Genomic DNA, 14,574 nt, shown 5'->3' on the forward strand with positions numbered 1-14,574 from the left:
CACTCAGAGAGTCTATGTTCGACGCTCGTTCGGTCCAGTTTTTTTTTCAAAAACATATTTATAAACAATTTTTATTTTCTATAACTCAATATAAAATTTTTAAAACGACTTCTCTGCGTTTAAGATTAAAACATCGATTTGTCAAATCTGAGAGCCGAGAGCACTCCCACGCAATCCAACACCACCAACAGATAGCCGAAATCTTCACCTATATGTTAGGCTACATATCTACACACGGTTTTTAATCGAAATAATTAGACTTTCGTGTTGCTAATCTAAAAGTAAATTAAATTTCGAACCCGAAAAATTAAACTATTTTCGGCTAACATGTGTTTTAACGTTTTACCAATCATTTTAAAATTGACGCCCTATATCCCTTGCCGGGTGAAATAAAAAAGCATCATCCGGCCCCCACTTTGTTTACTCGCTTTCGTCAGGGCCAATGCGGTGTGTTGGTGATGCTTCCTTCTGCGATATTCATCCGACGGCAAGCGACTGAAGCGAATGCAGTGCCGTTCGCTCCCGCCGAAATGTGCTTGCATAGCGTCCTCACGCAAACCAACTACGCTCCCATACGCTTATACTCCATTGCACGGTGACGTCATCACATCGTCTATCTCTTTTCCACCTGTTGAAAATTAGAAAACAACAGGACCAGTACTTGTCAAATTTGACAGGTAGTGGTCCTGTTGTTTTCTGATTTTTATCAAGTGGGAAAGAGATAGCGAAGGTTCGTGCAATGACCTATTGCACGCCACAAAAAAGATACCACTTGAGAAGTTCACTCGTATATAGGGTATGCGAGCGCATGATAGCAAAATAATAGAAAAAATGAGCCTGATTACGCTTAGTAAAGAGAAACATTATTAATTATTGAACAGATTTCTCTTCGTTAAAGGTTACCCAAATAAACACTTATAGGGCGATCATGCCCTCAGTGGAGACAATGGGTTCTTAATAATATTGTTCATCATTGCATTACTGAACGTTTGCTTTACTTGAAACGACACGTTGTAATTATGCCATTATAAATACAAATTGAAAACAATAATTTCCCCAACAAATTGGCTTTCCTACCTATATACTGCCGCCGTAAGCGTTACTGTTCTATATTTTCTTCCAAGCAAAATCAATATTGGACGATTATGCTTGCTACGGCAGTATAGTGGAGCTCATTTTACCTCCAAGAAATTTAGATTAATTATCAAGACGAAATGAATCCAATTTAATTTCTAGCTAATTCAAAGTTTGTCTATTAGTTAATGCATTAAAACTATCAATTTCGAATTATCAAATACATATTTTCTTTTATTGATTCAATAATACTTCCAATATTGGTACCGTCACCCTAGCAGAGTGAACTCTGTGGCTTGGAAAAGAAATGAAAATATACCAATTTGATGAATACTGTACGACTTATATTTACTCATACCAAGTGTGATCCGATGGTTATGTGGTACAGCAAGCGCTTTCCACCTCAGAGGTCAGCAGTTCGAATCTAGGTGTAAACAGTATAGAACGTTTCGCTATTTTTTTATACGCAAAAACAGTTTTTTGGCCATAACTCCAGATTGCGATGAGCTATTGATCTAATTTTCAATAGCAAACAATGGGACTGAATTCCGCGTCGACTGCAACTTGTTGCGAGCCAATCGCTATTGATCTAATTTTCAATAGCAAACAATGGGACTGAATTCCGCGTCGACTGCAACTTGTTGCGAGCCAATCGGACAATGGGAAGTTCAAAAAAGTGTGTCTACAAAATTTGTACACATACACACATACACACACACACATACATACATACACACATACAGACATCACCTCAGTTCGTCGAGCTGAGTCGATCGGTATATAAAAATCGGCTCTCCGGGCCTCCTATCAAAATTTTGTTTTTGAAGCAATATTATAGCCTTTACGTACACTTAGTGTACGAGAAAGGCAAAAACGTTGTGATTGCATAATTTGTTCTTTCTTCATGTTCTGCTCTAGTGAGTAACATAGAAATTCGTGAATAACGTAGAAATAACAAAACTCGATATAACAGCAAAGTTTGTGTTATCAGTTTGTCATCCCCCTCTTCCCGGGATGTCCTCAGGTAGTCAGGTGAAATTCAATTGATCCGGCTTGCTCACTTGTTTAGTTCATCCCCTGTATTTCCTATGATGCTTCTCTATTAACACAGAGAACAGACATTAAAATTAAAAAGCTTGATCCTTGCAAACTACAAAAACAATTAGAAACATAGTACTGGAACAATGATTAGTGGTTCAAAATGGAAAGCACAGATTCGTCTTCTGAACTTCATCTGACTTTGTGAGTTTGAACCATTTGCCGCATAATTAATTTAATAGTTTTCGCTACATTGCCTTAGTAGAATCACACATTAAACCAATAGAAACTATCTATATCGTGATGTCGCTGCCATCGTCGCTTTGCACTGCTTTTCGAATGAGGTTTCTACTAGCGAAGCTTGAATGTCCGTTCGCTGTGCCATTGGCCGAAACGTGCCAGAGAAAGTTTTTCCATTAACAATATGTCTGCTGGATGGGTGTCTCCCTTTATGAATAATCCCCCTGGGTAGTGGAGGGTTTTCCAGAATCCTGCTTACTCATCGGTAGCTTGTCAGCCTGCCGTTCGGAAGCGAGCACACTTCACCTCGATAGCCCAAGCAGCCCAGGCTGAACTCGTAACCGTGGAATAGTAGATGGTCTTTGGTCTAAAGGCAAATGAGCGCGTGCTGTTATCTTTTTTTGGAATGTTCACGAAAAATGAGGACCAGAAATAAACATAAAAAAGCAATCATCAACCATAGCGTGGTCTGGAAGCATTCTCGAGTCCTGGAATTTGAATAATTTAACATTTTTTGAAGAGCCTCTATATTATTTTCGGTTGCTTTGAAGGGCGAAGTATGAGATTTGAACATAAGCTTGAGCATTTTTCAATCGTTGAAAATGTCCTTTACTTTATTTAAAAAGGTTATAGTTTAATGCATGAGGGAAAATTTGAATGTGAATCCGATCGATCATGATTCAGCATCTCAATAGTAACAACAATACAAATGGATTTTTTTTACAGTAGGGGTCTTCTGGTTGAGGTATTTTTGGGTATGAGGTTTTTTTCTTCATGTATATTTGCCAAAGGTCTTCCAGTTTCTAGATAAGCTGTAAACTAACTTCCCTAGTAACATTCCGGTTTTATGCTAATTTCATCGTAATCATGTAGAGCAAATAATGTATTTCATGACCGTTATAAAACTAAAAATGTTACTTGGGATAGTATTTTTTACCATATCGGGTTGAAAAAAAAAATCAATTATAGTTTTGTCTCCATAATTGCTATGATTTAGATCACTGTTCTGGGAATTGGCCACACCAGATTAAGAATAGCCAATGCAGTTTGAAACGCTTTCCCCTACTTCTTGCACAACCATAGGCTCTGCCGGAAAGATCATCACGAGAGAATTATATTTACCATACACCCCTCTCTTCTGGTCCATCCCATCCCATCCATCGTTGATGGGTTGGTTTTTATCTGGAGCAACCAGCGAGAGTAAACTACTGTCCTCGTCCGTCTTCTCTGTCGTCAGACGATAACCAGCCATCGCAGCGCAACGCATCGCCCGGATGAGGACGGCCCCGTCTCTTGACCGGGTCCCACTAATGGAAGTCGTCACCACTGCGGCAAAAAGTCAGGAAACAAATGCTGACAACCTAATCCTACTGCAATAACAGCCTATCTGATAAACATCTTTGCACACACTACTGACTGGTGGTTGACAGCGCTAGCGGAGGCATCTTGTTTGGCCTTTTGCGTTGAGTAGAGCTTTCGGATCGGGTTTGGAAAAAAAGAGAAGCGAGCTTCATCAACTCGTCATGATAAGGCAGCGAAGGAGTTAACTTGCGTATAGTGTAGCAACAGTCCTTATTTGCTAAATTAGTTGGGCTCTCGGTATTTGATGATTGATTAATACATTAATTGATATTCTAATTTAACAGAGCTGTAATTATTTTACCATGATCTTAGACAAGACTGGCCATTCCGGTCATTCGATAATATATGTGTATAAAATACATGTGTATAAAATACACATTAAAGAACGAAAGAAGTACTCAAAGAAGATGAGAACAAAAAAACACACACACACACACACTTAGAATTAAAATTATATACCAACACACAAAAATGGAAATGAAACGTGAAAAGCAATGGTGGAAATTAGCAAGTCCAGATACCGAATCTCGGATAGCTGAATTTTATTCAATTTGTCCGATACTAAATTCGATCGGACCAAATTTGAGTGAGTTCACTGAGAGAATTGATAACCAACAAACCAAAAATACTATAACTAACTTTTCAACAAAGACTATATAGTTCACATGACGGGGATTTACCGTGCAAATTTTTTAGTTGTTTCAATTAGCCCTCTTCGGTGAAAAATAAATAATTATTTTTCGCCGACTTAATCCAATTAAAACAACAAATAAACTTTGAACATTTGTGTTGCTTTGGGTAGGATTGTATCGACTATGACTATAGCATCGGTTCCCAATCTGGCGTAGATGTACCCCTGGGGGTACCTTCCCTGGTCTCAGGGGGTTACCTGAGACGAAAATGCAGAATGAATATTGTATTGAACTTCAAAAAAATGATTTAAAAAATCCATGATTTTCAATCTTAACCTTCCGGGACTCGCATTGCTGTAAAAAGTACAACACAGTGAGTTAAAATGAGATATCTTTTTAGTCAGTTGAACAATTTGCACCGAACCACCATGTATTCCTAAAAAAAAGTAAGTTCTAGTAAGTTCTAATTGTTTCTTGTATTTTTTTATGGAAATTTTCTTATTTTTTATTGCTCTTTATTGATTATTTTGTGGAAAATTTTTATTTTTTTTGGGAAAAAAATGTTTATTTTGTGGAAAATTTTTTAATTGTTTATTGCTAATATTGATTTATTTATGGAAATTTTGTATTTTTTTCGTGGAACATTTTCATTTCTTTATGGAAAATTCTTTTATAATTGCTGTTTTTGCTTTTAAAAGTGCTTATTTATTTTTGTTTTGTGGAAAATTCTTAATTGTTTATGGAAATTTTGTTTTCTTTGTGGAAATTTTATATTTATTTATTGCCCATACCCTGATTTTTTTATTGGCAATTTCCTAATTGTTTATGGAAAATTTCTAATTTTGAATGGAAATTTTATTTTGATGCCGTTAATTTATTGTTCTTACTCTGCAATGGCCGCAGGTGACTACCAGACAGCATTTCCGCAAATCTGGAACGTCCGTGAAAATGGTCGTTTTGTACAGTTCGTCCTAGACCTAGAACATTTTTCTTCTAAACCATTTCTGATAATGACCGAGGAGTTAGTCAATGATCTGTACCATACAATATTGTATAGAGTTTGATGAATTTTATCATAATAATACTTAAATAGTAGTCACTGATGATAATAACTACATCAGGTATTTGAGAGATATTGAATACCAAATCAATACCTTAAGTTATTCGACAAGTGTGATGTGTTTGTAATGGCCATCTAAATTCCTGAAAATACCTCAATGAGGTACCATACCTACTTGAGGTACATACAGTGCACTTTGCCTTACTCGATGTACTGTAACTCGATGTGAATCCTGGCTAGTATGATCTGTTTCTATAATAATAACGAGTGGCCAACCCCAACAAACATTGAATGCTTGTAAAGGTCTAATTTAGCCAAAAAGAAGCTACACTGAAATAAACACTTTCTCAACATATTGGTTTCCAATGGTCGAGCAACTTTATAGAAGATGGCAACTTTCTAAATCACACAGATCCCGAGATATCAAACCAAACTGATCTCCCATATACAGTTGCGCCACCTTATAAACAGATTCTCGACATATTCATTTCCAATTCTCGAACAACTTTATAGAAGACGACAACTTTCTAAATCCCACAAATACCGAGATATCGAATTCATCCGCAAGGATGTTTCAGTTTCAGTTTCTCAACATATTGATTTCCAAAACTCACAGATCCCGAGATATCGAACTGAACTAATCTCTCATATACACTAGCGCCGCCTTACGGCTCAATTCTGAACTAAACAGTTTCTTAACATATTGGTCTCCAAACTTTGAACAACTTCGTAGAAGACGGAAACTTCCTAAATCCCATAGATCCCGAACCACACTGGTATTTTCATATACACTAGCGCCACTAGTGCGAGAATTCCAAATCAATTTTTGTTTTGACTCATAGCCGCATGGGATTAAAGATGGATTAAGTATTTTTTATATACGCCAGGGTTTTTACAATTGTTATAAGAAACATTGCGCCATTTATTGAGAAAATTGACTATTTTTTTTGATGTTTTAAGAGTTTCTTTTAACATAATAAATAACAAAGTGGAGCACAACGCGGGTTTTCTTCGAAATTGAGGCTTTGTCATCCTCAACACATTTTGGCACATAGATGATGTTTGGAATTATTGAATTAAACTCAGTTCTAAAGTTGAAAAATATACGTTCGGATCATAACTGTATTTAGAAACAATGTTAAGTGGAAAGTACCGTAATGTAACGAAATCCGTACAACACCTACATTCATCCACCTTATGAGAGATCTATATATGTATAAAAAAAAGGGTGTTTGAAGTAATTATTCGGAAATAATGTATCTTAGTCTGTTCAAATACTTGACAAGTAAACTTTTTAGCTTTTGAAGTAAAAAGTAGGCTTTGAAATTTAAACACAAATCAAAAACAAATCGACACCCAGTAAACGCAAATTTTCTTGTGTCATATGTTTGCGTGTTGACCATAATTATATCGTAGTGATCCCTCCTCAAGGTGCATATCAGTGAATTCGTCTGGTTTTAAACATTCAGTCTAATAAGAGCTGTACGAATTTTGATATTTTGATTCGAAATTAATCCACGAGGAACGGATTTTGATTCAACAGGTGTTGATTTTGTTCATTATTTTAAAATGTTGTTCCGTAGTTTTCAATGCGTAAAAATGGACCATTAAAAATAGAGGCCCTTGTGCGTGCACCTTTATAAACGACGAATGTTTGTCGTATCAGGAAAGACTTTTACATGTGCTTAAGTGTTTGGATTTCGATGCCCAACGGTTCAGCATGAGCGCAAAGCCCCAAATGCTATCACGCTTGTGATGTGAACATCAATCCAGGACTTTTTCAATCTAGTCCAATCAATCCAGGAAGTTCAAGTAAAAACGGTGTTTTATAAAACACAACATTAAGAGCCGTTGCAATAAATGTAAAAAAAACGTGAAACGTTTTAGTGTTCCGTCTTTGGGTGTTCCACTCCCACATATTAGAATCACGAAAATTTTGTCAGAATATTGATATATGTAATACAATACCTCCTGAATCAAAATAACCAACCGCGGACAGATGTTTACCCTTTCAGGCCCAAGTTTTTATAAGCGGTATTACGCAGTAAATTTGATGTGTTTCATTTGTTTTCGTGATTTATAATGGAAAACTGACAAAACAAGTCGAAAAATATTTTTCCGGGATGTACTAGATCATCCAAACTGTCCTTGAGTCCGGAACTTGCGATCTGTAGCTACAATGCGAGCTTTTTTCGTCACTCTAAGCTTGGATATGTATTGTACCATGTCCATAACATATTCCTAAAGATCATAAGACATGGTCAGACGGGTCATCCAAACCGTTCTTGAGTTCAGAACTTGCGATCTACAGCCACCACACTAGCTTTTTTCGTCGCTTCAAGCTTGGATGTGCATTAAACTATATCAATAATATATTTGTGAAGATCAGGAGACATGGTTAGATAGTTTTGGGATATCCTGGGTCACTCAAACTATCCTTGAAGACAGAACTTGTGATCTACAACCACCACTCTAACTTTTTTCGTCGCTTGGATATATATTCAACTATATTCATAACATGTTCCAAAAGACAAGGTAAGATGGTTTTGGGACATCCTGGGTTATCCAAACCGTCCTTGAGTTCCGAACTTGCGGTCTACAGCCCCCACTTTACCTTTTTTCGTTGCTTCGAGCTCGGATATGTTATTTTTTCGTCGCTCTTAGCTTGGATATATATTCAACCGTATTTATAACATATTCATGAATTTTAGGAAACATGGTTCGATGGTTTTAGGATATCCTGGGTCATCCAAGCAGTCCTTGAGTTCCGAACTTGCGATCTACAGCTACGACACTAGCCAGTGTTGTCCTACACTCAGTGCGAAAAAATCTGCTTTCTGATTTTACTGTAACTAATAGAAGGATATTTGAATTTTCTAAATGTCATGTCAAACTGTCAAAAAAATTCACACCAGAGCAACAGGAGCACGCGCGCTGAAAATACCTCAGTGTATTTTCGGTGCGCCTGCTAGACTCTATTTTTTTCAATAGTTGACATGAATTTAAAATATCCTCTATTACTACATTTACTATAAGTATAAAAAGTTTAGACGGAGTAAAATCAAAGAGCAGATTTTTTTGCATTGAGTGTAGGACAACACTGACACTAGCTTTTCTTGTCATTAGAAACTCGGATATGTATTCAAGCATTTTCATGACATATGTCAGTAGACCATGAGACTTATTAAGTTGGCTTAGGGACATCCTGGGTTATCCAAATAGTTCTTGAGTTCAGAATTTTCGATATACAGCCACCATTGTAGCGTTTTTCATCGCTTTAAGTTTGGATATGTTTTCATCCATATCCATAATACATTCCTGAAAACCAAGGAACATGTTTAGATGATTTTGGGATATCCTGGGTCATCAAAACCGTCTTTGAGTTCAAAACATATTCATTCTAAAAATCCGTACGTGCGACTATAACGCTGTCACAGTGCAAACATGCTTTATATTGGCTTATAGAGCCTGCCTTATATCGCTTTATGTTGCCGAAAAGGCAAAATATAGTGCTAATGGTTACTTTGGGTATCCGTCACTCAAAGCTCTACTATATCGGCACCAACATTTCAAATTTTCTCAAAGTTATTATATGTATTATTACAGTTGAATATACCAGCACCGACATTCCAAAAGATTTTTTTTTGCAGCAGTAGATCTCAAATCCCGATTTCAAAGATAGTTTGGATTGTCCAGAATATCTCAAAACTATTTTACGATCCGTTAATCTCCCGGGAAGTTTAATGGATACAATGGAATTCATATTGAAACTTTGAATAACGAAAAGAAATTCTTAACAGCTGTAGATCTGAAGTCCCGAACTCAAGGACGGTTTGGATTGCCCAGAATATCTCGAAACCATCTCACCATATCCGTTGACATCCCAGGAGGTGTAATGGATATAATTGAACGAATATTGAAGCTTTGAGTACCGAAAAGAGCTTCTAAGCAGCTGTAGATCTCAAGACCAGAACTTAAGGACAGTTTGGATTGCCCAGAATTTCTCGAAACTGTCATACGTTATCCGTTGATCTCCCGGAAAGTGTAATGGATATAATTGAGTGCATATTGAAGCTTTCAGTACTGAAAGACGATTTTCTTGCAGCTGTAGATTTCAAGTCCTTAAGTCAAGGAATGTTTGCATGGCCTAGGACGTCCAAGAAACTTAAACAAATAGTTTATTGTACGTACATCACAGTAACTCTACGGATACGTTTGAATAAAAATCTTATTTTGAAATACCTAATGCACCTCTCCTAACTTCACATTCATTCTAGGTTGTCGTGCCTTGATCTCCCATGCACATGAAAATTATTTGAGCTTTTTGGTGGTACCATATAACAAAGTTTCAATCCATTGAATTCCACCTTTTGTATCTTGACAGATACGTATTTCGACCTCAAAGTAAGGCGTCTTCAGTGTCATCGTTGGCTCGAGTCAAGTCGAGTCAGATCAGTGAGACACTGAAGACGGCCTTATGAGTCAAGCGCTGTCTGTCAGCTATAAATGTGATCAATAGTTAAACTATCTTATACCTCATCCTATTTTTTTTCTCTGATAGGGAGTTAATTTCAAGCAATTTTGATGAAGAGTTGTTCACTTTTATCCATGTGCGATTTTATATACCCATTTTTCTGTTGGGGTCATATATGACCCCGTGGGCCTGAAAGGGTTAGCAAGGGATCGAAATCTGTACCGCTTTTTTGACTGAATGGATAAATTAAACCAGACTGATAACATATTGACAAACATTGACAAATATTGAGAAACGTACATTTTGATTTTCACTGCGTTGGATAAACTTTATTTTATGTAATTCATTTGGTGCATTTTTAACTGGCGAACAAAATATGTTCGTTGGTTGTCGATTTATTTTTAATGTTTGTTATTTTAATTTTAAAGTCTATAAGAACAATAAGAAAAAATATTGATAAATTGTTTACATCCAGTTCTTCCAATGAGGTGGACGGATTTTCTCCTCCATAATGTCAAAGTTCGGCAATAAAACAATTTTTTTTCAGAAACGAAAATCAATGCCCAATTAATTCTAGAAATTTTTATTTGTGTCCCAAACGATTTCTGAAGATTCCGTTTTTTCTTATATTTAACTGATAGTTTGGTTTTCGTTTTTTCAAGTTTTCTTTTTTTCCTGTCAAAATCGCCCAAAAATAATCGACAATTAATTTTCAAATTTCAACAGCTCTGTCTAAATACAAAAACTTTTGAAATTTTATTGGCAGTCTGAAAATAAATTTGAAAATTAAACAGAGGAAAATCTCTGAATAACGAACAGTTCAAATATATTTTTGGATTGAAGTTAAGTAAAAAATGCGAATCGTAATCGTTGAATCGTAAGTTTCCTGATGCAATTGCATGTAACTTAAAAACTACGCCCCAATTACGGCTATAGTTTGAATTTTCAGACAAAAAATCTTTAGGAATACCTCAATGACAAAGCCACAAGATGTTCCACTAATCAAAAAGATTGAGAATCACTGTACTATAGCATCGTTAAGCTTAATATATTTACTTTGAGCATGTCGCACGGAGATGTTTTGAGTTCCAATATTATTTGATGGTAAATGTTGTTCTCACGTTTTGCCTAACAACAAACATATGTTGTGCAATTGGGATGCAAGGTCTAGTTTTTATGTGGAAAATAATTAAAGGAGAAAAACGCAAAAAAACTGATTATCACGATTTTGTGGGTGTCATGTGAACATCAATATAAATGATCCGTCAATTGCAACACCAATCTCATTCTTCTCAAATTACTTTCAATATGAAATTGCTAGATCTCATCAAGTTCCGGATATTTTCTACAAAAATGGATTCCTCAAACAACTACTTGTACAGGAAAAGCACTTCGGTGGTGCATGGAAGAAAATTGACTAGCAGGAAAACTTCACAACCGCACTGCTGAACAGCAAATTTCTAACTTCTTTTCAGAAACCCGCGAATAAATTCAACACAAAAACAAAACACGCAAATCAATGCAAATGAAAAGAAGGATTTTCCCGATATCTGCAATCCTGGCCATTAGTGATCTAAGATTTCGTTAATTTCCGCAACAAAACTAATGAATAACTTTCGTTACTTGAAATGACTAAGCGCTTTCATCAGTAAATACAGTCAAACCTCCATGAGTCGATATTGAAGGGACCATCGACTCAAGGAAATATCGAGATGTGGAACAGAAACTCCTTGGAAAGCTCTTTGAAGGACCATCACAGTAGCCCTGGAAATATTTTAATATGGAAAATTTGTTTCCATGAGTCGATATCGAGTCATAGAATATCGACTCATGGAGGTTTGACTATATCACCATAACACGTATCTCCTGGAAAAGAAACCTTCCCTAGGGTTTATGATCTCATTTTTTTATTATTCGACAAAACACCCGTTGGAGTATCTTCATAATATGTAATGCAAAGGTTGTAAAACAGGAATGACGTTCAACACCTACAGAGCTACCTCACACCATGGGAAACTGATCCATAAACTTAATTCCCATGTATTTTGAGGAGGCGGGGTCGAAGAGATTTTAGCACAATGTGTAAGGTTACCTTTACGGTTGAGGCATTTTCCCAAACATCCATTTTTCTAAGCTGATTTAGCACCCACCTTAAGGATCTTGCTTCATACATAAACTTACGTGCGGAAAATCATTGATTTATACTTGGGTGCAAACTTTCATCGGCGCTCTGAAAACTCTTCTTCTCTATAATTTCAACCACTTGCCCAAGCGTAAGAGTTTGTTATTAGCGTGATGCAGCTACTGCATCAAAAGGTGTTGATTACTCATTTGTCCTTCTTAGTCGACTGATTTTCATGAGGGGTTATGGATAAATTGCCCTTGAGATACAGGTGCTTCAAGTTACCATCGAACATTATCAGTATACCAATCCAATTTGAATTATTGTTGTTTTGTGATGAACTTTTGGTTGTCTTATAGACAAATTGCGTACTTTTAGATTATCTTATGTTAACTATTCAGATAATTATTTTTATCAATCGAAATTTATTATGTGAACAAAATTTCTCCCAACCAATCTCAATCATACCCAGCTCTGCATAAGAACCATTTCATTTGTTCAAGCACATGCAAATACTCGCTGACACAGCGTTTCTACTCGTTTCTATCAAAATGGAAAAGCTCTTAAATTCAACTAAACAGCACTTGGTCCAAAAACCTTATGCTCTCAAAGTTATATAACATTTATCTCAGCTCTGGTTGCTTTCTCACGAACATAACATTGATTTATACTCACAAATAACAAACTACTCCGTAATAAACTTACCACATTTACGTTAAGATGTAGAACGTGATTCTTGTCTGTGAATTAAAGGCAATCAGAACTTATAATTACAATCATTTACTTTTACGTAGACTAAAACTTTCCTTCTCTAATAGGATGAGCTTCAATCCACTCGAACTAATAACAAACGTATAGACAAACAAAATGCAATTTCTTTTATTTTTCTTTCATTCCAGATCTTCTTTTAAGTGCCAAGAACCAATGCTCGGAACAGTTCCTGCCCTGTAGTAAATTAGAAAAAATGTGAACTAAGTTATTGTAACGAAGAAACGACGTATTTCTCGTATACTCACGAAGAAACAAACGAACCGAAAGCGAAGCAACGGAAAATATGCATTAGAAGAAAAGTTGGCTCCTGTTGCTTCGCCTGGGGGTAGCAAATTCGAACAGCACCATCGGAGTACGCATCAATCCGTTTTTGGCGTGAAGCGTAAAGTGCAACTGAAAGTGGTCGGTTAATCGCTTGGTGAAACAAAATAGAACTTACAAGGCGAACGAGTCGATTGGAAGGGAACGTTTGTTGCGAGGTCCTTTTGATCGCGAAAGTGTTTTCCTTCTGGGTGACGAGGCTACGATGGTTACCTAAAGCATGATGGAGTTGCCACTGAAAAGTGTCAACTGGCAGATCCTGGTTCAGGTTTAAGTGGAATTCATCACTGCGGATGAGTCAGCGAAGTTGTCAGGGTACGGAAAATGGAAATCAATATGGACTACGTTTCATGCCATCCGTGAACAGGTGAAGACAAGAGTGAAGATGAGATAAATGCGCATTGCATAAAGAGTGAAGCGACAAGGCTTTTATTTCACATTACACTGCTACAAATAATTTAATCCTGATGTGCGTCAGACATATTAAAAACCAGCAAAATTGACAGATGTAAAAAATAACAAAACAAAACAATAATAACCTTATACAGTCAAACCTCCATGAGTCGATATTGAAGGGACCATCGACTCAAGGAAATATCGAGATGTGGAACAGAAACTCCTTGGAAAGCTCTTTGAAGGGACCATCACAGTAGCCCTGGAAATATTTTTAATATGGAAAAATTTGTTTCCATGAGTCGATATCGAGTCATAGAATATCGACTCATGGAGGTTTAAACTATTTACATATAAAAACGAACATTATTTGAAATTAAATTGCTGAAAAGGTCAGTTGGAACTAAGTGAATGCAAAACAGACTGTGGGAGTGAGACTTGGAACAATAACCTTTCTATCTTTCTTTCTGTAAAGCCTTCCTTATAACGAAAGGTTCAGAAACTCCCCATCGCGTAGGCCATTAATAAAACCCTTGTCGCTCATCTCAAATACACTCCAGAACAATGTCCCGAAGAATGTATTTATTTCTGTCGGCAACATATTTTTCTTCGTTCCATTCTTACATCACCCTCATTCTTTACCAACCTCCTACCCAAACGTGAAATGTAGCACCTTAACTAATGGCTTATAAACGTCCAGATATGAACCACCTCAGACGACATCACAACAATCAGATGAAGCCAGTGATAATGTTCTTTTGTGTCCATCATCAACTCTATCCATCTCCGGCATCGGGCATAATCCAAGTGTCATCTATGAAAGCAATCCACCAACGAGCAGCAAGGTGTCCTGTTTCAGTGGACCCGCCCGCCGTCCCCAATAGAGCGGCAAAGGCAGGATGACTTTTCAAAACTTTGACGACGCAGTGGCTGGACAAACTCACAACCACCGCAACCACCACCATAATCACAGCCCTGCTGACCCTTCAGGACAAGCGCCTGAACTGGATGCGAGCCCATCGTCGAAACCGGTTGGCTATCGTTGTTTACAGTGGTGGCCTCGAGTGGTGGGACGGTGGGATGTGTG

General features: G+C 36.9%; 1 protein-coding gene across 1 annotated transcript in view; it reads left to right on the forward strand.

Moving 5' to 3' along the window:
• Window positions 1-13,444: 13,444 nt before the first annotated feature.
• LOC134224766 (pyrokinin-1 receptor) overlaps window positions 13,445-14,574 on the forward strand; it is a 680,810-nt gene continuing 679,680 nt past the window's right edge. The window contains exon 1 of the mRNA XM_062704331.1: window positions 13,445-13,461. The gene's annotated coding sequence lies outside the window, so the exon portion shown is untranslated. The remainder of the gene's footprint in view (window positions 13,462-14,574) is intronic.

Source organism: Armigeres subalbatus, chromosome 3 (assembly GCF_024139115.2).
Source record: "Armigeres subalbatus isolate Guangzhou_Male chromosome 3, GZ_Asu_2, whole genome shotgun sequence".
In the NCBI taxonomy this organism is placed as follows: Eukaryota; Metazoa; Arthropoda; class Insecta; order Diptera; family Culicidae; genus Armigeres; species Armigeres subalbatus.